This window comes from Manis pentadactyla, chromosome 13, assembly GCF_030020395.1.
Source record: "Manis pentadactyla isolate mManPen7 chromosome 13, mManPen7.hap1, whole genome shotgun sequence".
Taxonomy (NCBI): Eukaryota; Metazoa; Chordata; class Mammalia; order Pholidota; family Manidae; genus Manis; species Manis pentadactyla.
The window spans coordinates 97,061,349-97,087,799 of NC_080031.1; the positions used below are offsets into that span (position 1 = coordinate 97,061,349).

Consider the following 26,451-nt stretch of genomic DNA (forward strand, 5'->3'; position numbering starts at 1 on the left):
CTGGGGTCCTGGAACTAAGGAGAATTAGATGCTGAAGCACAAGTGGTTTTGGCATGAAGCTGTACTTGGTATTGGTCGCCTCCCTTCACTCCCCAGGCCTTTACTTGTGCGTATTTTAATCTGGAACACACTTCTGGTCCATATGCATAAGATTTAATTTTGGCTCACTCAGCAGGGCCCTAAGTCTGGAACTTCTCGCTACAGAGAAAGCTTTTCTTTAATTAGAAACTTTTTGAGTTTCACATGCCATTGTAAAAAATCATATAGAGAGATCCCTTGCAGAGGAAACCCAGTTTCCCCAGTGATAACATCTTGTAAAACCACAGTGAAATATCTCAACCAGGATATTGACGCTGATACAATTGAAATACAGGACAGTTCCACCACCGTGATGACCCCACCCTCTACACCCACCCAACTCCATCCTGCCCCCTGGCAGCCACTACCCTGTTCTCCAGTTCTGGAATCTTGAAGGGTGTAGGTTTTTTTTTTCAGACTAATCTTGGTGAAACTGACTTTATTCCTTTCTAGCATCCTAAGCTCTTGCCATTCAATTAGATACAAAGTTAAGAAGCTGTTCTCTAGGCTCTTTATAGTCAGCAGTGTGCTGTGGGGGCAGAATCCTGCCTATACGAATTACTAGCCAAGTGAGTTAAGACAAGTTACTTAACTTCATAGGCAAAATGGGGATGATAATAACAGGACACAGAGGGCTGTTGAGAGATTAACTGAGTTAGTAGATTCAAGGCTAAAGACGGTGCTTCTCAAGCTTTAATGTCACACATATCACCAGGGTCCTATTTTGAGGCCTAAGAGTCTGCATTTCTCACAGGCTCCCAAGTGATGCTGATCCGCTAGTCCTCAGACCACACTTTGTAGCCAGGACTCAGGAGAGGGCCTGATACGAAGCAAGCACTCAAGCGTCATTGGCTGTGTTTTCCAGCATGAGTCTGCAGCTCTGCTGCATAGAACCCAGAGCAATGAACCCAAGCATCAAGGTTCAGGGCCTGGACTGGGCCCTGGACTGGGCCCCGAGAATGAGGCTGATGGTCAGCCCTAACAGAAATGGGCGAGACTGTGAGGTGCCCACGGCCCCGAATCCCTTCCCTGCCTCTAGAGAAGAGGCTCACCCAGGAGTCACTTCTCTCTCTTACTCGCTTCTCCTGGCTCCAGAAACGTAGCTCTTTTCTCACCTGGACAGGCAGATGGGGGGGCGAGAGTAGCAAGACCACCTCTGCCCAGGTGGCTGTGAGCAGCTCTATACTGCCAAAGGTTGACCTGCCCTAAACATACCAGGGACAATACTGGGAATGAGAGCTGTGCCCTGGGAGCGGCCCTGCTGTGAGTCTTCCTGGTCACCTTTCGAGGACTGGCAGCCTTGGGGAAGGTGCCCAGCCTGGGGATTTTCTGCCCAAGGCAAACTGGGATGCTATCTTCCAGGCATTAAATCCCAAGGGGCTCCTAAGTGATGTCCCCAAGTGATGGCAACAGCTTGGTTGTAAAAATGCAAATGGCTCACAAGTACATAAAGTTAAAAGTGTCACCTTGCTTCCCTTCCCCCATGCCCCTCTCAAGGGGTAACCACTATCACAGAGGGGTGTGTGTCTTCCCAGTACTATTTCTATGGCACACACACATCTATTAATATAGGAACAGCAGTGAGTCATACTATACACAGTGTCTCACAGCCTCACCTTGCTCTTTTCCCTTCAAAATGAATCCCAGTCCTTTCTCCCTGTCAGTTTGTAGCCCCACCTCATTCTGTGTGACAGCGCATAGAGCAGTGCGGATACACCGCAGTTAAAGCAAGCTCTCCTGACGAACATTGGCTTTATCTCCATATCTGACCTTTACAGGTTGCAGTGAACATTCTCTAGGACAGGGCCTGAGCATTAGCAAAGGGTAAGAGCATTTATATTTTGATAGGTGTGCCCCCAAAGAGCGCACCCTCTGCCATTTGCTTGCCACTTACCATCTGTGCCCAGGGGATCATGGGGCTCTTTCCTTTCTGCCAGTCTGCCAGGAGAAAGACGATGTCTTGTGATTGTTTTAGTTGCATTTTTCTAATCACTAGAAAGGCTGAGCCCCCCTTTGACGTGTATTTGCTACCTGCAGCGCATGAAATCACGTTTCCAGCAGCCCCAGGGCCCCAGGCTCAGCTAACCACAGGCGAGGCACCAGCGAGGGCCTAGAGGGAGGAGGTTAGCGGTATTTGTTTGTTTAACATGACTGCTCTGCTGCAGAAGCTGCGCCCGCGCCCCCGGAGGGCCTGCAGCTCATGCTGGGGAAAGAAGAAAGCTTCCATATGACACCAGACTCTTCCTGTTCTGGTAACTGTTAATCGTCATTCTGTGTCTGTCCAGCCAGCCTGCCTGTGTCCAACAGGAGGACCATCCGTGGCCACGCACCATCCCGAGGCAGCGTGACGCGGCCAGTGGGAAGGGCCCTGGGTCTGGGGTCTGCAGACCCAGCTCAAATCCCGCCTCTTCCTCCGGAGGGCGCAGTGACAGCCTCAGCCCTCCCTCCGTCCTGTCCTGCAGCTTCTGACCTGCATCGCCTTCTCCTTAGCTTCAAAGCTCCCTTGGCCTCCATGGCACGGTTTGTACCAGCTCCTCTCCCAGCCCCTGTGACCACTCTTCTTTGCCCTTGCAGGCCCTCATCTGAGTGTCCCCCAGGTTCCCTCCATACGTTCAGTTCCTTCAGACAGCACCCACTGGGGCAGCTCAGCGTGTCCCCAAGCAGCAGCCCCCTCCTGGGCCCCAGCTCACAGGTCCCCTGCCTTTGCAGCAATGCCCCCGGTGTGCTGTTCCCAGGAACGCTCGCAGTGCCCACACCTGAACGCGCTGCCCCCTAAAACTTCTTCTCCTACGTGCCATACCTTAGTAAGTGGCATTGACTAGTCTCCCAAAGACTGGGAGACTCAGCGTTTGGGTCCTCCATCTCTGTTGCTAGAAACTTTTCCATGATTCCCCACTGTCAGCTGAATGAAATCAGGCTCTTTAGATTTTTTTCCTAACTTCTTGATTTCCCACTGGTTTCCCTGTGCGTATCTTACATTCGAGTCAAATCGGGCAACTTACCATTTCTCAGCTGTCATGTACTTTCTCGTCCTCTGCACCTGGAGAGCAGGGGTTTTCAATCTTGGCACTACTGACATTTGGAGAGGTTTACCTGCACCCTGGCTTCTGCACAGTAGCATCGCTGCCTGCACCCCACCCCCCGCCGTTATGACAGTGTCTCGGACATTGCCTCTGTTCCCCAGGGAGACAGAATTGCCCCCTGTTAAGAACTACTGATTGAGAGTCGTTGTTTCATTGGCATGGAAAGCCTTCTGCCATATCACCTCACCCCTAATTTGTAATTTAGTGATAAATTCAAAAAGAAAAAATTTTTAAGTCTACATATCCTCTGATTTTAATGCATGCAGGTGAATGTGGACTGGACTAGAATATGAAAAGATGAACATAGTTATGTAATCATAGTTACGAACATAGTTATGTGTTTCTTTGGGCTACCCTTGTGGGGAGCTAAAAATGTGGCCACTTTTTCTACAACTAACCTGCATTTGATTCTCCCTCACTTCCACCTCTTATTGTAGGATTTTCCAAGTCCTCTCTATCCAGTTCCCAGGATGTAAGTGCCCCAGAAATTCCTGGGAGCACTTATCTCCCATGACTTCACAAAAGAATCCCATGATGGACAAGTCACGTCTCCCATGGAATCCACTGCTGGCCTCACATACCTGCTGGGTGGGGTGATGCCTGTACAGGAGGCAGCCGCCAGGCACAGAGTTCCTCCACCAGGCCCACTGATCCTTGATGCCCCCGAGGGGCCCTGCATCTGCAGGAACCCTCATGGTGCCACCATTTCTTGGCATTCTCTGCAGAACTACAGACGTGGCCGTAATACACCACTCTTTGCTGCTTGGACAAGTATCTATGGAAGGCTGGGCTGGGACCCAATCCAAGGGACACACACTGTGACACATTCTTCATCCTGACTCTCCCAAAGGCTCCCAGTGGCCTGACCCACAGCTCTCCAGACATTTCTGAACATGTCTGTCCAGCTGCGAGCATGGAGCGACCTGGATGGGCACTGCTGCGATGGAAAGTGGGATTATGAGTGACCATTTTTGATAGCAAATTTTCTGAAACACACCTGTTATTCTTTTTTAAAAAACACTTGATCCATCCTCAGGTCCCGCCTCCAAGACTTCTGAGCTTCCTTCCATCACACCTCTACGCTCCTAATGTGATGAGATGTGAGCCTCACTCTCCTTCAAGGTCCTACACTCTGACCTCTAATGGGTTCTGCTCTGTAGTATAGTTAGTTGCATACTTTTCTTCTCTAATGTGTGTGCACCTTGAAGACACAGAGTGCCTTAAATCCCCTGCGGGTGCAGTCGCTATTGGGTGAAACTCCAGTGGTGTGACCTGACTCCATTAGCACATGACGTTTATGTGTGCCATGAACTGGTAATAGAGGTGACGTGTAGGTGACACAAAGTCCTTCCACGGACTATCTGGGATGTGGAGATCTTTGACCTGGTCTGCCATCATTTCACTGAGACCCTGGCAACACCCATAAATCCTCCCTCTCGGTGTCCCACCCATAAAAGGAGGGAAACAGCCCCTACCGGCCCTGGGGATCTGGTGCGACTCTGTATTTAAGTGCACTGAACCACTCATAGGAAACGTCTCCGTTTATTCAAGGGCTATTTTCAGTCATCTGTGCATCTTAGACCAGGAAATAGTGGTGTGGTTTTTCAATAAAATACCCCAGTGATTGCCTGTCTTCAGATATCTGTCACATAAAGAGCTTATGTTCAGGAAGAACTCAGCAGGTTGGAAGTGAGAATTGAAATCCAGTTCTAATCACTCCTGGCCTGGATCCCTCTGCTCCTCCAATGTTTTCCTGTAGTCTTGGGGAACTTCTGGAAGCAGGGACCAACTTACAGCCATGAATGAAAACCAGGGCCCTTCCCCCAGGACACAAGGGCCCTGGGAAGATTTAGAAGAGCTTTGATTTCTAATAGAAGCCTGTTTGTGGTTCAGGGAACCAGGGAGGGAGAGTGCAGGGGAAGGAGCTTTGTCGTTCGGTAGCTCTACTGAGCACTGTGAGGGGTCTGGGGACTGTAGGTGCTGCTTATTAGGCCAGGGAAGGCTGTGGCCCTCTCTCTGCCCTGCTGATCTTGAGGACCAGGAGTGCGGAGAACGGTGACCACAGCGAAGGTGGAAGGTGTTTGGATGGGAAATGTAACTATGCCTTGCTCCTCCAGAATTATGGGAATAAGGTTTATTATGAGTGCATTTCCCAGAAAGAGAGTTAACAGCCCTGTGAGCAGATTTTGCAAAAATATAACCCTTGGGGAGGAAGCCTTTCTAATGGGTGTTGTACCTTGTCTGGCTCTTTAAAAGAAGTGCCTGCAACTGCATCTCGCTTCTCCCGTGCTTCAGCTCACGGCCCGTCACTGGCACCCTGAGGCTTAGCTGGCCTCATCGGTGCTGAAACGGCCCCCATGCTCTCCTGTCTCTGGGTCCCAGGGCTCTTGTCTCCACATGACTGCATCCCATGACTTCAACTCTGTATTTTCCTAAAAGCACTCAGCTTGGCGTCTAGCACACTTGGTGAGCGCCAAATAGACATCTCTGGACAAACGACTTAGGGCCATAAAAACTCTGGCCATTTTGAAGTTCTGTCCAGTTGGCGAAGCACGTTCACTTTTTTGAAGCACCAATGTCCTCGGGGGCATCCGTGATGGGAAAGTCCTGTTCATTGTGTCACTCACTCTACAAACATTTCATTACCTTCTCCTTCGTCACAACATGATGCCAGGTATTAGAGGTCTAAAGATCAATCAAACCTGGTTCCTTCCCTCAAGGAGCTGCTGATCTAAAATTAATAGAAAGAAAGTGGATACAATTCAATATGGCAAGTGCACTGCTGAGCCGTGTCCCACATGCCACGGAGCGTAGCGGAGACGGCGGTTCCCCTAGACTTCGTAGCCTGAGACAAAGGTATTTCAAAAATTCTCTCTGATCTCCATCATTCTTTTCTCTGTGACTTCTTGATATATCTGGTGCACCTACTTCTTACCATCATTCCCTCCCCTCTTCTAACCTGCTGTTTCTACTCTTTTCTGGGAATTTGGTTGAACTTGTGTCCTTTCTTTCCAGTGGTGGGTTTCCCCTCTGCTTGGCACATGACAGGCACCCGGGTATCCGTTTAATCCCTGTACTGTGTCCCATGCTCAGAGGTTCTGATCTCATGAGTCAGAGTAGGTCCCAGACTCCCAGCTGATGCTGTTTTACAGGCAAGTCTAAATCTAGGGGTTCTGACACGGGTTGGGGATGGCCCTGGTCTTCCCTGTGGAATTAGAGGCATGGGCTTTGTGATAACTTTTTCCTAAGCACAGAATCTATTTTTAAATCTCGGGTGGGAAGGCACACTTGGTGAGCGCCAAATAAACATCTCTGTAGCAGCCAGTGGAAGTGTTGAATGCTGGAGTGGCCCAGGGCCAAGAAGTGGCCCATCCACACCCCCCGGTGGGTGACACCTCACCAGCAGTCATGGTGCTGGCTGAGCTAATTCCTCATCAGGAAATTAAAATCTCAGCTAATCAATGTTGGTGCCAACAAGGGACCAGAGATTTTATCATAATGGCCAAATCATCAAAACTCAGGAGTCTCTTAAGTGCGAATTGTCAAGACCTATGGTTCGAAAACTGAAGTTGAGCTATTTATACACCCAGGAAAGTTAAATGTAACCTGACAGCTGTCAAATATGTCTAAGATGGCAGAGTTACCAAAGTAGTGCTAGTCTGTCGCCTCCTAATTACTGCAGGTCTTTTCTCAAAAATCAGCCTCGTCAGGCTCTAGCTATGCCAGTTGCCGGTGAAGCGAGCCCATGCAGCAGCCAGTGGGTGTTACCTGGCGCACATCTAGATCCCATTATTTCAGTTAATTGGCAATCATTTATTGAGCACCTACCATGGGCCTGGCATGGAGGAACACAGACAGGAATAAACACAGGTGTTGTCCTCAAGGCACTTGCTGTCTCATGTGAGATGGACTCTAACTTTTCTAACGTATGAAGAGTGACATCATAACCCAGGAGGTAACCCCCATCTGTCTCTGCGGCCCAGGGGCTCATGCACAACAGCCAACAAGCTCTGAAGAAACCCGCGGGCAGGAAGCGCTATAGGGCTCTAGTCCCTGAGCCCAAATGCAGGGTGATCAGCGTGCCTCCCTTGCTTTCATCCAGGAAGAGGTGATGCAAAGATTAAAGCGAACATTTAATGCAGCACCTAGGCAATAAGCAATGGGGGAGGAGGCAGAGATGAAATACACATGGTCTGTGACCTCAAGGAAGTCACAGCTTGGTGATAGAGGGAAGGCAAGTGTTTGGTTGTCCTAATATAAAAACAATAACGATGATGATATTAACAGTAATGACAGCCACCCCTTGGTGAGCGCTCAGCATGGTGGGCACGAGGCCAGTGCTGAGCTCTCTGCAGACACACACGCCACACCATTCTGCGCTGTCAGCACGCTCGTCAGCGGTGCACCTTTGAGAAATCTGGGGCTGTGGGAGCTACGCTACTGTGCCTAGGCTCACAGACCACAAGGAGCCTTCCTGACGTCCACGTCCAGGCCTGTCTTCTCCGTGGCCTGAGCGCTCGGCCTCTGTTGCGCGTCCGAGGCCATGGCTGAGGAGAGTCTCCGGGCGTCGGGGTGGGGAGCGGACACTTTGGGGCTGGATTGGGGTCCCCCAGGAGCAGACCCCGAGACCAGGTTTGAGCATAGGTGATCTCAGGATGCCCTGGTGAGGAGCAGTGATGGGAGACAGAGAAAGGAAGGGAAGGACACCCAGTAAGGGTGCGGAACAGGGATGCGCCCTGTGGGCAGCTGGGTGCCCGTCCCGCTGGGGCACTCGGTGAGAGTATGCAGACCTTGCCTCAGAGTCCCCCTGCCCAAGTGATTAGGGAGCTGGAGATACTTGTCATCATGCCACCACGTGTTGTGAGTTGAGGGCTGCTTTTAGGGGATATTAACTCTTAGGCACCTGGCTGCCAGTGGACGTCGCAGGGTTCTCGGTGGACAGCTTCACACATGTAGGTGAGTGCGCTGCTCTAGGCCATCCCTGGCTGCGGCCCCAGGAGGCCCAGGGCTGCAGGGGGCAGTGCCAGCCCTCCACCTCCGCTCCACAGGGAGGCAGCACATTGTGCCTGAGCTTGGGGATGCACACCGCCAACTGCTCTTCAGGACTCGAGGGCTAAGCACAGCAGAGAGGAACTTCTTACCCCAAAATGGGCCTGGGTACTTTGCAAACCTTCCCTCGATGACCGGATTGATGTTCCAGCAATTCAGAGACCAGCAATCTGGGAATTTGTTAGTAAACTGGTATAAAAGCCTTTGTAGGCAAGTTTAACAAGTCATGCTGGATTTCAGGGTAGTGGACCTGGATTTGAGTATCAGCTTTGGTAACATCAACCAGGCCAGCCCTTCTGGGCTCTTGCTGACAGCTAGCCTACAGCACCCCCTCTTACCCAGTGCTGATCTGGGATGCTCTCTGGGGAACGCTGGGCAAAGGACCCATTGTGTGAGCTCCCCACAGCTCATGGATAGAGCTGCTGCCAGGAGGCTCCGTGAGCTGGGTCCCAGGTGTCCCGAAGCCGTCTTTTCCAGGGATGGACACAGAGCTGGGGAAAGGAGCCAGGGCTGGGAAAGGGTCCTGCTCTGCTCCTTACTGGCTGTATGGCTCTAAGCACATCCCTTAGTCATTTTGGGCCTCAGTTCCCTCATTTGTAGGATGGAGATAAAAATACTCAGTTCTTCTTAGTATTGTTGTGAGAAGTCAGCTAGTGTGTGAACAATGCTTTGTACGGTGCACAGTACATAGCAAGGACCAGTGTATGGCAGCTGCCCGCTGCCAACCCTCTGCCCCGACAGGGAGCCCGCTCGGCGGCGGAGGAGGGAGCGCTCTGGCACTGTGTGACGGCCTGGAAGAAGTCCTTAGGTCGTGGGAGCAGATGCTCTTTGCCCGTCTCCATCTGTTAACTGCCAGGCTTTGTTCTCTTCCACCATTAGACAAATCGGGTTCAAAAGAAACATTGTCTCACACTAATGAATAGATTAATAGCCTCCCTCCCCAGATGCAGGAGACTTCATCAGCCTCTTGAAATGTTGATGGCAGCTCTGAGAGGAGTTTAGGGAGCACTCCCAAATAAGCCCCACATCCCTGCCATGTCTGAGCCCCACCCTCGGGAGAAAGGTGGGAGCCGTGACCGTGGCATAGTGGCCTGGCTCAGGGTCAGTCAGGGGACACGTGTGGTGGGTGCCCACGGGCTGGACCCTAAGCAGCCATGCGGGAAAAGATGAAAAACCTGACCCTGATCTCAGAGGGGGGCCAAGGGCTGAAGGGGCCAGAGAAAGAAATAGTCAGCCTTTCAAGCTTGGACTCAAGCTGGCGACTCAAATGTGCATTCATGCAGGCCTCAGGCCGGGCCAGAGGATGCCAGGCAAGCCCAGCTCTGGGGCTGGGAGGCTGGTGGACACCGTACCCTTGCCTTCCCTTTCGAGAAGGCCTGCTTGCCAACCGCAGTGCGCTTGGGTGGGTCTCACCAGGCTTGGTGTCTGCCTCTGGGCTTAAGCAACCTCAGTTCCATTTCCCATTCTGGTTTGGGGTGCAGACCCCTTAAGTCAGTGTGTTGTGTGTGAAGGGCTCCTCTTTTGTCTTCCCAGGGAAACCCACCCAGTGGTCTGCTCCCTTTATCCCTGAATGCACATTCCAGCTCTCTGCTGTCAGGGGGCAGACCCATTAGCTGGCCGGCGATCCCAGCTCCCATCGGGTAGGGAGCCCTACCCCGTCAGCATTAGGTGAGATCTGACACTTTCTCACTTTCCCTGCAGAAGATCAGTAGCCTGTGGGAAAGCAAAACTTATTTAGAAGAAAGATGTTTCCAAAAAATAGAGAATACCAGAGCCTTTCAACAAACACAACCAGCTTTCATATTTATTCTCCTGCTTTCATAATAGATTATCCTGAAATGAACTATTTTTTAAAAATTATCTACCAGATCACGTTGCAGAAGGCATTAGGTTTTATTTTTGTCTCCAGAATTCACATTCGAATTTTACAGAGTTAAAAGAAAAACTCTGAGACCAAGGTATCTAGCATTTCAAGTGAAAATGGTGAGATTTTTTTAAATGGGGGACATTCACCAGACCAGGTCCCTCATCCCTTCTTTGGCTAATTTGCAGGAACTGACCTTCTCAGAAGGATTGGAAGTCTGAGCAAAGCCAACCACTAGTTTCCAAATTGATTTTCAAACTAAAATTGGAACAGTTCTCAAATGCTCCCGGGATTTGGGGCTATTAATTCTGAAGAACAATGAGAACGAAAAAGTGAGTGTAGAAGAGGTGATTTATGACCAAAAGGAAGTTGCGAGCTTGGAAACTTGTATGCAACCCAATCACAGGCCCCTCTGGAGGCGTTCCAGGGAAGAGATGGAGAACGTAAAGAGAGAGCATTTCCGAGGGATATTAAAGCTTATAAAAAGAGGTAATGTGGGCTTTGGGCCTGAAATGAGCGGGTGAGGCGCTGACCATGCTGAACTCCTCATAACACAGCAGGGTTTTGTGCAGCTGTCATCAGCGCCTGAGACACCCCACAAGCCTTTCCTTGTATTTATTTCTTACCATTAGTCCATCACCAGGCAGGCTCGATGGCAGGAAGAGAGTCTCCCCACCAGAGTGTGGGGCTGTGACCGCTGTTGCTCAAACCTGTGGTCTCATCTCAGGTGTCAGGCTCGCAGGGACCCGGGCCGTGGCTCCAGCCGCTACCTGGTAAAGGCCAGCGACAGCCTGGTCAGAGCCGAGGTACACAGGACGGTGAAGCTGGGTACCAGAGCCTGGTCAGGTGTTCTGGGGATGGACACCTAATCTCACCCTTCATTTTCAAAATGTCTTGCAAAAGTTATTTATTATTATTTACAGCTTTAATGAGGTAGAATTTATATACAATAAATTGTACAATTTAGAGTGTGCAACTTGCACCCTCTTTGTATACATGTACATACGTGTGTATAGACATGAGCATATACATATGTGCCTCTACTTGAAGAGCTAACGGGAATCAGCGAATGCATATGCTGCTGTGGCTGTTGGCAGGGACTTCTTGTGGGTTGTACGCCAATCCCATTCCTCTGGGGTAACAAAAACAGGACGAGGAAAGGCCGCTGAGACGGGCTTCCAGCTTTCAAGTCTTGAGAGACAAGAGGTGAGACCAATTGCAAAGAAACCCAAGTTCCCCAAATGGCCAGGTAAAGGTCTCTTTCTAAAAGTGAACGGCAGGTAATAATCCAATCTAGGGGGTCAAAACAAAACCTTACCCGGGTGTGGTCTTTTATAGTTTTAAAAATGTTATACTACTAGGATTTCCTTGGAGAGGTGCACAAAATCCAGATAGTTATGATTATTACTAATCATCATGTTCCAGTTCTGCCCCTTAGAAGTCATTCTGTGGCTGAGTGGGAGAGTGGAAGGGATCTGTACCACTGAGGGGCCGTGGCTGTTTCTAGGGGCGGAAGTCCCTCTGGGGAAGTCTCTGACGGGTTGACCAGAGGGCTTCCTAGTGTCACCACTACCTCCACCGGCAGCATTAACCTCCGCCCTCCCCTGCCCAGCCTGTGCCTCCAGATGATGCACCAACAGAATGAAAATGGAGAAAATATTGCATGTTTATCAGTACTGGCCAAGGAATAGGGTGGGGGGAGGGAGGGCAGGGGTGCAGAAAGGTCTGGGAATGAGGAGAGATCTAGTATATGGAGAAGAGTCAAGCCTCATAAAGGCATTTTACGGTGTGGCTAGGCCCCGAATTGTTGGTGTCATATGTTCACTGGTCCCCTAGGATCTGCAAGAGCCGGGAAGTGCCTCCCCTCCCAGTCTCCCCTTTGGCCAACTGGCATTCTTGCTGACTTAGCAATTCTTGGGAAATTCACCTCTGGTCTTACTTAGAACGTTTCAGTTCTATATTCATAAATGGGAGAAGGAAGAAATTCCTAAAAGTAAGGACTTGGCTAGTTGTGGAGGCAGAAGTTCCATTTGGAGGCAGCATCTGGAAAAGCAACGCCCCCCACCCCCGGGAATTATGTGTTGGAGAGCTGGGTGGTCAACAGCACCAAGGCGGGGCGAGGCCAGGCATTCAGAAGTCTTCCCAGAACTGGGCCTGGAGGGAAGATCAGCCCCATCTTCATCCAACTGCTTCTGACCAGAGGGCATATTACCCTGCACTTCCCAGTCCTCTGGAATGAGAATCCGGGCTAGTGCCAAAGGCCAGGCATCCTCAGCGATACCTGCACTTTGTAAACAACCCCATGGAGCATGCAATTAGAGGTGTCCTATAAGAATCATCATTTATTTCTTTTTTACAGCCCCACTTGGATCCAGGATGTTTCTGTGGGTTTTGAAATGGAAAAGAACTGACGTCCTCTCTGCAATCTTCTCAGCAGGCTAGTGGATGACCTTAAACCTTCTGGTTTCTGTGCCATGACCTAGGATGTCAGCCTGGCAGAGACTTCATGCTGAATGCTGGCTATTATCCAAGGGCCAGAAGAGACCTATCAGATTTTCTTAAATATCCCCTGCCTTCACTTTTAAAAGGCATTGCTACTTTATTTAGTTTGTCAACAGGTAAGGTATGCTCATGAAACGAATTTCAAAAAGGGTAACCATAGAAACATTTATTTCAAAATGTTATTTTATTTGTATCAAGTACCAATGTTTCTACTTTATTTAGCTTTTCACACATTAAATTAGCAATTTGGAAAAGCTAAAAAAAAAAAGCCTTCTTATTGTCCTGGACCCCCAGCCCAAGTTCTCCTCCCCAGTTGACCAATATTTCAGATTCTTGTATGTCCTTCTAGAGTTATTTTTTGCACAATTAAGCAAGTATGTAAATGGGTAATCGTTTCATCCCCCTGCCCACTGCCTTTTGCCCCCAGGAGTGGTGGCAGTGGTGGGGTGGTTCTCTGGAAACATTCTGAGGTGGAGATTTGCAGGGCAGGACGCTTACTGGGGAGCACATTCCAACCAACATCAGTGAAGGAGAGAAAGAAGCTGGCCTGCCCAGAGGGTCACAACAGAGACCTCAGCCAGCTCCGTGTGAGTCCGGGGCCTCCCCATTTGGGGTGAGGGGAGCAGGCCTTTGATCAGTCATTGTATATGGGCATCATCTGTGGTGGGGCTGCTCTCTTCAGTTCTGGGCAACCCCTGGAGAGAGTTTAGGGTCCCTCTAGCACTCTCAGCCACTGGGGAATCTGGGTGGGCCTAGCCCAGCACCCACTTTAGCAGCATAGAGTACATATTGCTCTGTATGTAGTCTTTTACTTTACAGTAGATCTTGAAGATTGTTTCACATCAGTACATAAATAGCTTCCGTATTCCATTTTTTTTCTTTTAATTTTTTTATTTTGGTATCATTAATCTACAATTACATGAAGAACATTATGTTTACTAGGCTCCCCCCTTCACCAAGTCCCCCCCACATACCCCTTCACAGTCACTGTCCATCAGCATAGTAAGATGCTGTAAAATCACTACTTGTCTGCTCTGTGTTGCACAGCCCTCCCCATGCCTCCCCCCCACATTATACATGCTAATCGTAATACCCCCTTTCTTCTTCCCCCACCCTTATCCCTCCCTACCCTCCCATTCTCCCCTGTCTCTTTCCCTTTGGTAACTGTTAGTCCATTCTTGGGTTCTGTGATTCTGCTGCTGTTTTGTTCCTTCAGTTTTCCTTTGTTCTTATACTCTACATATGAGTGAAATCATTTGGTACTTGTCTTTCTCCGCCCGACGTATTCCATTTTTAATGGCTGCAAAGTATTCTGGGAGGGTATAGCATAATTTGTGAAGTTCCCCACTGATGGATGTTTAGTTTGTTAGCAGTCTTTTGCATTTATATCCAATTCTGGGATGTAGATTTGTCCCTTCTCACATATGCAAATTTGTCTTATAGTCAAATTGCAGGGCCCCAGAATATGTGTACTTTTAACTTTGGAAGGTACTATCTAGAGCCATCCATTTGTTACCATCAGACACTAGAGCAGGGTCCTCAGTCCTGTCTTCATGTATTAAAAGACTTAACACCAATACTTAGGACTATGCAAGCAAGCAGTGTACTTTATTAGAGAAGTGAGGAAACAAACACCTTGACAGACAAAGGTGGGCTGCTCAAGAGAGAGTCAGCCCTGAGAAGAATCAGGGTGACTCCTGTTACAGGGAGCAGATACGTTCATTCATGAGTTATTAGGTCACCTAATGAGTAGGGAGGGCTTCAAGTAGCACATGCACAGTTGGATTTCATACATACATGTATGTTGCAACATTATCTCATGTAGCATTAGCATGTAAAATCCCTGCCCAGGGGTGGGAAATTTATTATTATATCAGACACCAAATTTTCCTTATGCACATGTCACAAGTTGTGTCTTGGTCTATTGATTATCTGACCAAGGGGTCTCTAAACCTAAGACATGGTGGCTATAAAACTTGGTAAAACAATAGGTTGGCATGAAAAACAAGACATCCTAGAGCCTCACGGAGCTGGTGGTCCGAGTTGCAAGGCACTCTGTCAGGACTTGGGTGTGAGGGGTTGGACTGGTCTCCCCGTTGTTTTCTCTACCTGCCCCACATTGAGGCTCCATCAGTTTATACTCCCACCAGCAAAGTAGGAGCTTGTCTGCTTCCCCTGCTCTTGCCAGCACTGTTATTAAACTTTCCTTCTCCCCCTTCTGAAAGCTTAAAAATGGTATCTCATGGTAGTTTCAGTTTGCATCTCTCTTCTTGAGTGAGACTAAGTATCTTTCTGTTTAAAATTAATTGGCATTACCTTTTCTGTAAACTTTTTTATCATAGGCTTCTTGACTTCAAAAAAATTTTTTGGCCATTTTCTTGATTTCTAGAAACTTTTTCTATACTCTGAGCATTAGCCCATTCTAATATAAATTGACAAGCTCACCCTTTAACTAACTTAGGCAGACACAGAAACTGTTCTGTATTTAGGGACCTATTAGGGAATAGGTTCTGTGGCATCTCTGTGTACAACCTATTTTTCCATCCACTACTGAATCCATATGTTGGGAATGAAGCCAGTCCCTGCCCTTTTCTCTTCTTCTGTCTTCCCACTTGGCAACACAGTCCAACACAGGGAGCCCTGCAGTTTCCCTGGGAATTTGTGACATGGTCCAACCTATGTCCCATCTTTCTGTCTCAGTTGCTGTCCCTGGAGTTGTACCACATTCTGGGACTTGGTCCACGTGAGGACAGGGTGAGCTGAACTCGGGTATACTGGAATGTACTTATTTTCACTGGGTCCAAATCTTCCCTTTGTCACTCAACAACCATGTCATGCTGTTATTAGCCTCTCTCAAGTGCAATTCCTCATCTGTACAAGGGGGAAATACAATGTACAATGTGGGTATCTCTGGGGGTTGCTGAGAGGATTGAATGGGATAATGTCCAAACTACTTGAAATGGGGCACAGCTGCCACCCTCTGACCCTTCAGCCTCCCCTCCCCTGGTCCTCCCTTGCTGCTTGCACTCCAGCCACGTTGAGCCCCTGTTAGTTTCTTGGAAGACCATGCTTGGGCCAATGCCCACTTACCCTGTAAGCCTCAGAGCATTCTCCTCCTCAGGGAAGCCTTCTCTGTTTTCCCTGCAGAGGTTAGTTGCCCCTTGTACAGTCAGCCCTGGCATGCTGCATTTTAGCACTCTCACGCTTCGCTTGTCCTGCCTGCATGCCTCCCTCCTTGGGCTGAGAGCACCATGAGGGCAGAGCCACTGGCTCCCTCCTGGGACTCATACGTATCTAGTAGGCACTCTAGAAGGTTTACTAGAGGACAGATGGATGGTTGGATGCAGAGTTGAATGGAAGACTGGTTGGATGGATGGATGGATGGATGGATGGATGTGTGGGTGGATGGATAGATGGATGGATGGATGGATGGATGGATGGATGGATGGATGTGTGGGTGGATGGATAGATGGATGGATGGATGGATGGATGGATGGATGGATGATGGATGGGTGGATGGATGATGGATGGAAGGATGGATGGAGGGATGATGGATGGGTAGATGGATGGATGGATGGGTGGGTGGGTGGGTGGGTGGGTGGATGGATGGATGGGTGGGTGGGTGGGTGGGTGGATGGATGGATGGATGGATGGATGGATGGATGGATGGATGATGGATGGGTGGATGGATGATGGATGGATGGATGGATGGAGGGATGATGGATGGATGGATGGATGGAGGGATGATGGATGGGTAGATGGATGGATGGATGGGTGGGTGGGTGGGTGGGTGGATGGATGGATGGATGGATGGATGTGTGGATGGATGGATGGATGGGTGGATGTGTGGATGGATGGGTGGATGTGTGGATGGATGGATGTGTGAATGGATGGATGGATGGATGGATGGATGGATGGATGGATGGATGGATGGATGGATGGATGTGTGGATGGATGGGTGGATGGATGTGTGAATGGATGGGTGGATGTGTGGATGGATGTGTGGATGGATGGGTGGATGGGTGGATGGATGGGTGGATGGGTGGATGGATGGGTGGATGGGTGGATGGATAGATGAGCTGAGCTGTCAGGTGTATGAACTGACACATGTGGAGGGGCTTCATTTACTCCTGAAGTCTCAGACTTTCAAAGAAAGAGAAAAGGTTTTCCACAGAGCAGTAGAAGCCTCACAAGAGGCTTCTAAGCAGAACCCATGCCGTCAACCTTTTATCTTAATCCACTAAGAAAGCATGACTGATTGGCTTGGCTCCCCCAGGCTTTTCGTACCCAAATCATGTGAAAGTGGATCTCAGGGTCTTACTTTGTCAATGAGAGCCCTCAGGGAACTAGGAAAATGACTGACATTAAGGAACCTTATTTATTCTTCAAAAAAGCTACTTACTGATTGAAAGAGAAACTGAGTACCACGTACATGCTTCAAAAATCATTAGGTGTGTTTTGCTATAAAAGCCATTCATAATCTATCAATAGATTAATCCTCAAAGAGTTTTTGGTAGCACTTAGAATTGCAGTACTTATGCATGCAAAATGCTTCATTTATGGTCAGCTTGAGGAACATGCCGTTCCAAATGAGTGAGATTTCTATGTAACCAAGCTTTGGTATTTAAATACTCATTTTTCTAACACTACTGTTCTTTTTAAAGCATTTTTGAAATATTCCTTTTGTAATTTCCATCAAGTCAATTTAGGACAAGTCTTATTTTTCCCTGAAGATTTTTTTTTTAATGAAAATTGTCAAGATTTTTTTTGGTAAAGCAATATTAGCAGCACCTTACATACAAGTTACCAATTTATGAAGACTTAGGGTCATCATTATAAACAGATATTGTTTGCACAGATTTTTGAGTTCAACAATGCTGTCAGTGGCTACTGCTACCTGCAGAGCTGTTTGGCCCCGTGAGGGGGCCTCCCACCTGTTCTTACGAGCCGTTCTTCTCCTCTTGCTTTTTATTACCTGTCCCTTCTTGTGCCTCTCTTTGTCCTGAGTGTGTCTACTGCATGGGCTTCCAAACCTACTCAACTCTCTGAGGCCTTTTTTCTTTTTTTACAGTTTTTGTGGCATAGCTGAAAGGACCTTAATGGGGCGTCTGGTATCTAGATAACACAGAGAGTATGACTTAGGAACCAAAGAGTTCTTGTGTGGACTTAGGGCCGCAGGGGTGTCTGTGAAGAGGTTCAGCAACACCAAAGAAGCCTGCCATGGACCAATCTGCTGCAGCTTAGGGGGAAAAACAATGGAAAGACATTGCTCAAGAACTGATTCCATGAAGGAGCATGGAGATTGTCACCCAGGGAATGTTCACTGGAATGTTCAGGTTTATTGTAAACGTGCTATTGAAAACAAAGCACTTTTTGCATAAAAAGCAAACACTCACCCCATGCAGTGGGACTCACTGGGAAAAGAAGTCTGTGAGTCAACTGAGAAGCACTTGTATCACCAGTGTGGTGAGGGGAGCAGTGTGACTGTGGGTGGATGTCCTCACCACCTGCTACCCCCACCTGAGCCTGGCTGAAACTTCACTGGGGGTCAATGTCAGTGGAAGCCAACGGGACCTTGGCTCCCCATACGATCAAATAATAATAGCTTTCACCCTTTGAAAGCTTAGGGGGTTCAACACTTGGCGCAAGTTTCTCAGCGCATCCTTACAACAGTCTTTTAAGATATGTTATGTCTGCCTTACAGATGAGGAAGCTGAGACTCAGAGGGATTAACGCATAAGATCAAAGTCACTCACTGGAAGGTGTGTCCCGCTCCAGGGTCTGGCACCCACCCTGCATGTTCTGCAGGCTCTGCCCAGTGGTCTGCACTGCCCGTGGGACAAGCTGGCTGCTCTTCCTCTGGCCTCTGGCAGGAAGGGTCTGGGCACTCCAGAGCCTCCTGGGCTTGCCATCAGCCCCCTCTTGCCTCCTTGTCTCAGGAGGGAATCTAGAGCTCCCTTCTTGACTGTAACTGCGGAGACCTACGGTAGCCAGTGTACCTGCCCACAGGATGGACTCTGCCCCTGCTGCCCGCAGGTAGGGGAGGGACTCAGAGGGATGGTCAGCGGAGGTTTGTGTTCACATAGATTGCCCCAAGTACTACTGTCTGCGTACAGTGTACCTACATTGTTGAACAAGTGTCCACACTAACGGTGTGGCTTTGAGAGCTAACGGTGGAGGCTGAGGGCCTGTATCACAGAGTCTTATGGTAACAGAGGTGCCTTCTCAAAGTGCTGTTGTAGGCATTAGCGCACTTGGATCTACGCAGCCCAAGGGTGGCAGGTGGCTCTTACTTAAAAACCTGCAGGTCCTAGGCCTCCGTCGGGCTGACTTGTCTCCCTGCAGATTAGCACAGAGGAGAGAGGAGCTCAGAAGCACCTGCTCTCTGTAGCGCTGACTAGTATGAGACTTTTCCCTAAAAGAGCTTGTAAGAGCAGCCAGTTAGGCCATTAAAGGAAAACAGATCTTCCTGCATGGTGGTGACGGCATGATTTCATTTAAATTTGCCAATATTTACCTGCCCCACTTCATTCTGGGTCCTCTTAAACAATACAGATCTAAGACCTGGCCACTGTCATTAGGGAGTCTGTGTCTGCTTGGGGACTTGGAGCTGATGATGGGGGAGGGAGAAGAACAGGGAGCACTGGAGAAAGAGCACCTGTTTGCTCCAGCCAGGCATTTGCAATCAAACTAGATGATCAGCTCTCTCTACCTGGGACTGAGGGGTTTCCGAGGACAAAGGGCTAAATCAAGGGAAGACCTGGACAAACCAGGACAAATTGGTCACCCTGAAAGTCGCTAAACCTCCTTGTGCCTCAGTTTCCTTATCCGCAAAATGGGGATAATAACACTGAACTTTCGGAGTTGATGTAAGAGGTAATTGAATGCGATAAGATTTGTAAAGTATGTGGCATATGGGAGCATCAGTATATGAATGCTTTAACGTCAAGGAGGCACAAGAATCACATGGAGCTATGAAACGTTCAGGAAAGGACCAGGCCAGCAAGAGCCAAAGTGAACTGAGGAAGGCTATTTAGAGGCAAGCATGCTCCAGACGGGCCTTAAAGAGCCAGTGAGATTTGGTCTGAAGTGCAAGGAAATTTGATTGTCTTGGAATAAAATATGAGTGATTCTAGCAATAACTGCTTCAAGCCACTTACGTTTTGCAGGATTTAGCTACTGCTCTGCTGTGGTTCTCAACCTCCTCTATCCCCCACCCCCAACCTGTCCCCTCTTTCCCTTGGGATTTGCTCCTGCTGCGCCATAGGCTGAGTCCCCCACCCGCAGACACCTGCTTATTAACTAGCCACTCGTCCCCTCCCCACGAGAGGTGTCTGGTGAGCCAGGATTAGGGAAACTTAAGCTCAGAGAGGTTAAGTGACTTGCCAAGAATAACCCAGCAGATCAATTCTGAATCTAGAAACAGGAACCAGATGTCCACACCTTACTCCATGCTTACTTTGGAAAGGGGAATGTAGGGCCCGGAGGCCCCAATAGAAAGATTGAGCTCCTCTGGGACAGACCAAGAGAACAAGAATTCCAAAGCCATCCTGTAATTTACCATCAGAAGTTCCCACTAAGTGGGTCTTAGGGGGAAGGCGTTTTTCTAAAAACTCAGGTTTGAGGATACCCTCTGAGTTTCGGAGTTTTACACACAAAGGAAATTTTGACTATCATTTAGGAAAAGATGCCACAATGAATAAATTTAATGCATTAAGAATTTGGCACAAGCTGTATCAAGTATCAAATAATGAGCTTTCCGTTTCCGGTCACACAGTCGTTGCTTCTTAATTCAGCCAAAATTGGCAAGAGTCAAGCTGGTTATTAAAGCAGAACCTGGAAAAGGCAATTAGCGCTCCCAGGGTTACAAGGTTAACTCCAGTGGAAACACGAATCATAAATTTTAGTCACAGATATTCCTGTTACTCAGAGGCTGTGACTCCTAACAGAGCAGTGTGTGAGGAGGAGGGCTCCTCACCCAGCCGGGTGACACGAGGCACGGGGGATGCTGGCTGGCCTGCCCGAGAGGCCTTCTGGGATGCAGTCTGAGCTCTGTCCTGCTGCAGGGGCAGGGAAGGGTCTCCAGGGCAGCCCCACGTTGTCCAGCCGCTTCCTTCGAGGTGGAAGTCACTGCTCAAGACATCTTGTGTATCTGGTCTGTGCTCTTTGGGCATCAGAAACAGGCTGACCGACCATCCTTGTCTGCTCAGGACTGAGGGGTGTCCAGGGGGCAGGAGTTTGTCAGCACTAAAACTAGAAAAACCCCACATAAACTCAGTGACCAACATGGTCAACCTGTAAAGGACTCTGATGTCTTTGCGAGAGTCCTTATTCCCTGGTCAGCAATTTCACAAGACATATAAAACCAAAGGTGCTGGCTGTAGACACCACGCCTCTAGATGCAGAGCTGTAAAATGGGAATCTCTATATTCCCACCACCTGGCTCTGGGGGGAGGGTGTGTAGATTAGCCACGAGTGGGCAGGCAAGTGCCAAGCAGAGGGCTCAGGTTGCTGCCCGGCTGTGGTCACCATTTGTCATCTGCTCCTTTGCTCCATGTGGCTACTTTAAGGGACTTCCGTTCTATCTTCCAGCCGTCCACAGATCTACCCAAGATCTACTCAAATCATGTTAGTCAAGCTAACGCATCTTTAGCAAAGAGGTAGACAGTGGCTCATATTAGTTCTTTGTCTAAAAGCGGGCCCTTGTTTGTCTGCTTGTTGGTCAGAGCGGCCAGCCAATAAGGAGGCCCAGGGCTCCATGAGTCAAACACCCTGCCTGGAGAATGGCTGTATCTATCTTCTGAGTAAACCGATTGTGAATAATCCATCTGCAGGTGGGGAAATAGTCTCAGAGGGATTATGTCAAGAAGGCTTTTTTAGTGTTAAAGAATTCTATCCCAGTTTGTCCTTGCAGACAGTTATTTGCTTTTAGAAAGTGCCCCAGAGGAGAAGCGGTGGGGAAAGAGCAACTGCCACCTGCCGCCTCTGAGGACAAAGAGGAACCAGCCCTGTCTGCATGTTTTAACATCTTTGAAAAAAGTTACATAGCTGAGTATCTCATTCCAAATTTACATGCAATGCAGTCATCCATGGAGATGCTGTCTTTGCTAATAATCTAGCAATTAAAATGGAATGTGACTGCTAATTAAACCTGCCACTCAACTAGATGTGTATTTGTTTCCAAATGGAGCTGGATTTGATCTGGCCTGTCTTCAACTGAAGCTGATGACTGAAGATTTGGATTAGAATGTAAGGCCCGAAAAGGAAAGTGCCTCTAAATACCTTTACATTTTGTTTTTTTGAAAATGAACCTCAGTATCAGCTAAAATCAAATTAAAATCTCAAGCCAAAAAAAGCCATCTTAAATTGCAGAAGTGTCTTTGGGATGTTTTCATTGGTTTCTTTATTCAACATACTTTTCCTTCATTTGATTTGTGAGTAGAATTTAAATAATTTGTAATGTTCAGGGGTTTTTAATATTAAGCTTTCTTTAGATTTACATTTTATTAAAGCTCCTACCATGTAGCTTGGCCTATGAGCAGAGTTCTGAAGGTGCACAATCCACTGTGGAGAATGCCTGGATTTGAATCCTGTTTTAGTCACCATAAAATTAGGGAATTTTGAGTCAAGTCAAGGGAAGAAATGGATCAGGCCTGGGCCATGCTGGGCAGTTCTCTTTGGTAGGGACTGTCCTGGGAGCCCCACATTAATATGAGCAAATGCAATACTGGGGCTGGTTCAGCAGTCTTTGAGGGGTGCAGCTACAAAGAGGAAGATGCGGTCATATGCAAGGTCTCTTTCTAACATCTCCAAACTCTTTCACTTGCTAAGGAGGTCGGCACATAAAGGCAGGTGTGCCTCCACAGTCCTCCCGTGCTCGGGGCCGATGGTGCTCATCTGTCACTTTCCTCTTTCCTCTTGACCAACGCATGCTCTGAAGCCCTGTTAACAGCATTCTCAAAGTAGCCACTGCCGTCTGAATGGAAGGAAGACTCACATGAAACACAGCCACCCTCCCGGCTGTGCGGCATCCTGTCTGGGTGCTTGCTGTGGGAGGCGGGAGGTCTGAGAGGAAAGGCTGTCAGGTGCAACTGCAGCCACAGCCTGGAAGGGTCCCAGGGTCCCCCGACTTCTCCCTGCGCCTTGCTCTAATCAGCATGTGGAGTGCATGTGGGAAGATGGGTCTCCCCAGCCCTTAGATAAGCTACCTGGACCTTTTGTCTTGTGGGCTTCTGTGATTGGTGGGATGGAACATTCTGGAGAAACCGAGTTTCCTCACCAGATGCTTTAGGAAACACATTTGAGAGGCCATGAGGAGGGTGTGGCGGTGAGCTCTAGGCCACACTCACCTTTGCAGCCCTCCCAGGGTGTCTGTTCCGGGACAGAGCATCTCACAGGAAGCCAGGCAGCCACAGCGGTGGGCAGGACCCCAGTGGGCCGGCTCAGAGGCAGGGACTTTGAAGGAGACTCTTGGCTTCTGGATGAAACGCGCCAGTCCCCTGGGTGGCCTGGTGTGCTGTGTTCACATTTCTATTGAACCACCAGCCACACAGATGTGTCCTGCCCACACAGGCTTCCAGAGGCCCAGTCCCAGCCCTCAGCTCCATGGAGGAGAGCTGCAGAGGGTCAAATAACCCTGAAGTGCATGAAGATGAAACCAGCCCCCCATTAGGAGGACACTCCTAGGTCTTTAGGGCTGTGAAATGGCAGGAAATGGCTGCAAATAATAATAATATTAAAATTAGAATTCCTTCAGCCCCCATCTCTCAGCTTCGACTTCTGCTCTCTGGAAATTCATTATTCCCCTGGTAGCCAGAGTAAGCTGGCTGCTCAGGCCCTGAGCTCCACTCTCTTCCTCACGCCCTTCTGCTTTCCTGCTCTGCACAGGCACCCTCCTGTCGGGGCTCTGGGGCCATAGTGCTAGCCAATCCCTCTGCCTGGACCACTTTCCCCATACTTGCAGGCCTGGCTGCTGCTTACCACTCGTGGGCCAACTCAGTGGTCCCTCCACAGAGGCCTCCTTGAGCACCCCAGGCAAAGTATAGGCTTCCCCTTGCACAGGGCCGCTCTCCAGCATGTCACCCCGCTCTGCCCTCTTCACAGCACTCATCACGCTCTGAAACGGTTTATTTCTTCTTTTTCTTGCTCACGGTCTGTCTCCCTGTATGAGAACATAAGATCTCTGATAGCAAGACCTGGCACCCAGCACAGAGTATGTTCTCAATAAGTGTTTGATAGTGAGAGGACTTATGCTAGGTCTCCTAGGACCAGAGGATCATTTTTCTCTTGGGCTTTCCCAGCTGGCTCTGCAGGCTGGTGAGCTGGCATGAGAGCAGCCTGACCCTCCTGAAGCCAAAGGATGCATGTGGACCCCTTACCCTGCAGCCCCTGCTGGACCCTGACAAAGAGCTGCCTTCCACCTGCAGGGGCCTCTCTGGCTGGCCTCCTGCCGCAGGGCAGCTGCGCAGGCCCCTTCCTCCTGCCGCCTGTGCTGGACGCAGCTGAGCTTCCTCCTGGACCCCAGTCTCAGGACACTGAGAGGTGTGCAGCTACAAAGAGGAAGATGCAGGAAGACTCCTGGGAGTCTGTCCTCTGAGGCTGGCCACATGCTTTCACTTTGGCCCCAACTTTCTTCCCAGGACGTGGACTCTTGGGGTGAGGAGTAAAGCAACTCACAGCAGCGATGGGATGCGAGGGGGGCTGGCCTCAGTCATTTGGAAAGAGAGAAGATGCTGAAGTCCCACCAAATGCAGGCTCTCTGCCCCCTCCCAGCCGAGACGGCCTGTCCTAATGCAAGAGGACATGAGCCTTCCCTCCCTAACCTACATGACAAAGCAAATTTAGGGAAGAGAGGTGTGGATGGGAGTCCTGAGGCCTGGTGCAGGGGGCTCCTCTGAGGGGCTGCAGGGCAGCAAGGCCCCTCGGTAGGGACCAGACTGCCTTGGCCTGAAGGCGATGAGTTGAAGAGGGGTGGGGCATAGCCCTCCTATACGACTCCATAGCCGTGAGTCGTGCCAGACTTGGTGATATTGTCAGGAAGTGCAGGAGCCTGAGCGAGAAAGATCTGAGTCTCACTTTTCTTGGATTCCCTGTGCCAAATTCTGTGCCAGGCATACAATAGGTATGAGTGAGGAGAGAGGTGCGCTTGATACTAATTCCAGGAGGACAGGGGTGCACAGTGAATGCTGAGCAAATGAATGAATGAATGAATGAATGGCCGATGGAACCGAGAGTCCTGGTGTCCCTGGTCCCTGCCGTGTCCTCTCTGGGCACTTCCACCTGCGTGCCAGCTCAGATCCAGGTGACGGAGTGAGGGCAGGCCCCGGAGTACCATGGGGAGCTGGGTTTATGCAGGAGGAGGCTGCTCTGGGGAGTCTCTGCTACATGCACAGTCCCTGCCTTTTGGAGCTAAGCTCCCTGCACACAGGTATGCTCAGGGCTGGCCTGGGTCTTCCAGACTAGGGTGCAGTTCCAGCCAGCCTGCCCCACCTCCTTCCTGACATTGCAGTGACAGATGGGGGGGCTGGTTCCAGTTCATAGCCAGCTGCCCCTCCGAGCCAGCGCGGGAGAAACAACGAAAAAGAGCAGGAGGGGGGGGGGTGACACGTGACCTGGGGGCAAAGGGCAGGGCAAAGCAAAGGAGTAAAGAAGGGTAATGGAAGGATAACTGGGAGTCCTTTCAACTTTTTTGAGAGGAGAAAGAAGCAGAATGCCTAAGCATGTAGAAGGCGCTCTTTAAATGTCTTGTCTGTAGCATATACTCGAACCTATAATTATGGCTTCGGGAAAAAAAAAGGATAATTATGAAAATTTCTGAGCTCATTAATGGCACACAATTGACATCCAAAATTATTTGAGTTAGAAATGATGCTGGAATGAGTTTCTTTTAAGAGACCCAGAGGAAAAGAACTTTGCTGTTTAAAAACTCTCAGTTCTAGATCAACCCAGAGTGTCACAGGTCACCTCCGGTAAGGCTCCCTTCTTGGGAAGGAGGTGACCCAGAGGCTGCCCCCTCTGCAGTGCCAGCTCAGCTTGGCTTCCAAGGGCTGGGCGTGGCAGGCATGGTGGGTGGTGGTATTTGGGGCTCCCCACAAATGGTGGGCACAGAGAGCCTGCTGGCTGTGTGTTTTGCTGCGGCACCTGCCCTGCCACGGGCCGCTCAGGGGAACCAGAACAATCAGAACGGCTGGTTCACTGTTTCCTTAGCACCTGAGATGACTGTGGAGTCAGAGCGCCCGGCCTCAGACCCCCGCACCGTCATTCACCCGCTCTGTGATCTTCGCACATCCCTTGCCTCTCTGGAGAAGTTATACCGGTGCAGCCGTGGGCAACTGGAAAGCCTCGTTTGCCAGAGGCTGGACCCTACTGTTCCAGGAATCCCAGCTGTGCCCTCCCGTCCCTTATGCCAGCTCCACGATGAGAGAGCTGTGTCTGACACAGTGGGAGGGTAGGCAAGGTGTGCGCCAGCGAGCCAGCAGGGTGTTGAGGTTGTGGCAAGGGTCCCCGGGAGAAGCCAAACAACTCCTAGGCCCAAGAGATGGCCCTCCCGGGTGTACCCAGGGAGTGAGAGCGTCCTCACAGGCCCTGCTGCCAGGCGAGCTTCCGGCAGCAGGCTCTCGGGAGCTGGCTGCAGGCATTTGCCCCTCAGACCACAGCCTACGAGGGCCTCTCCCCCTTGCTGCATGAGGAACCCATTCCCTCATGACTTCCACTGCCTCTGACCCAGGCTTCCGTATCACTGTGCCCCGGGCCCTGGGGACCCCGCTGTCCAGGCTGTCGCCGGGCCATGTGGAGAGCTCTGACATCTGCTGTAAGCAGGCCCTGCCTCCCTTAGGACTGTCTGCATCCAGTCATAAGAGGCTGCCAGAACATGCT

General features: G+C 49.8%; 1 long non-coding RNA gene across 5 annotated transcripts in view; it reads left to right on the forward strand.

The window, feature by feature from the left end:
• The window catches only part of LOC118918746 (uncharacterized), a 125,443-nt gene that overhangs the window by 56,382 nt on the left and 42,610 nt on the right, over positions 1-26,451 (forward strand). Inside the window, exons 5-6 of one of the 5 annotated variants that reach the window (XR_008993421.1) lie at positions 9,744-11,323; positions 12,434-13,445. The exons of 1 other annotated variant lie outside the window; for it this stretch is intronic. This is a non-coding gene — a long non-coding RNA (uncharacterized LOC118918746). Of the gene's footprint in view, positions 1-9,743; positions 13,446-26,451 lie in introns of those variants that run through there. 3 more of the 5 variants (XR_008993422.1, XR_008993423.1, XR_008993420.1) reach the window with 3 other exon arrangements.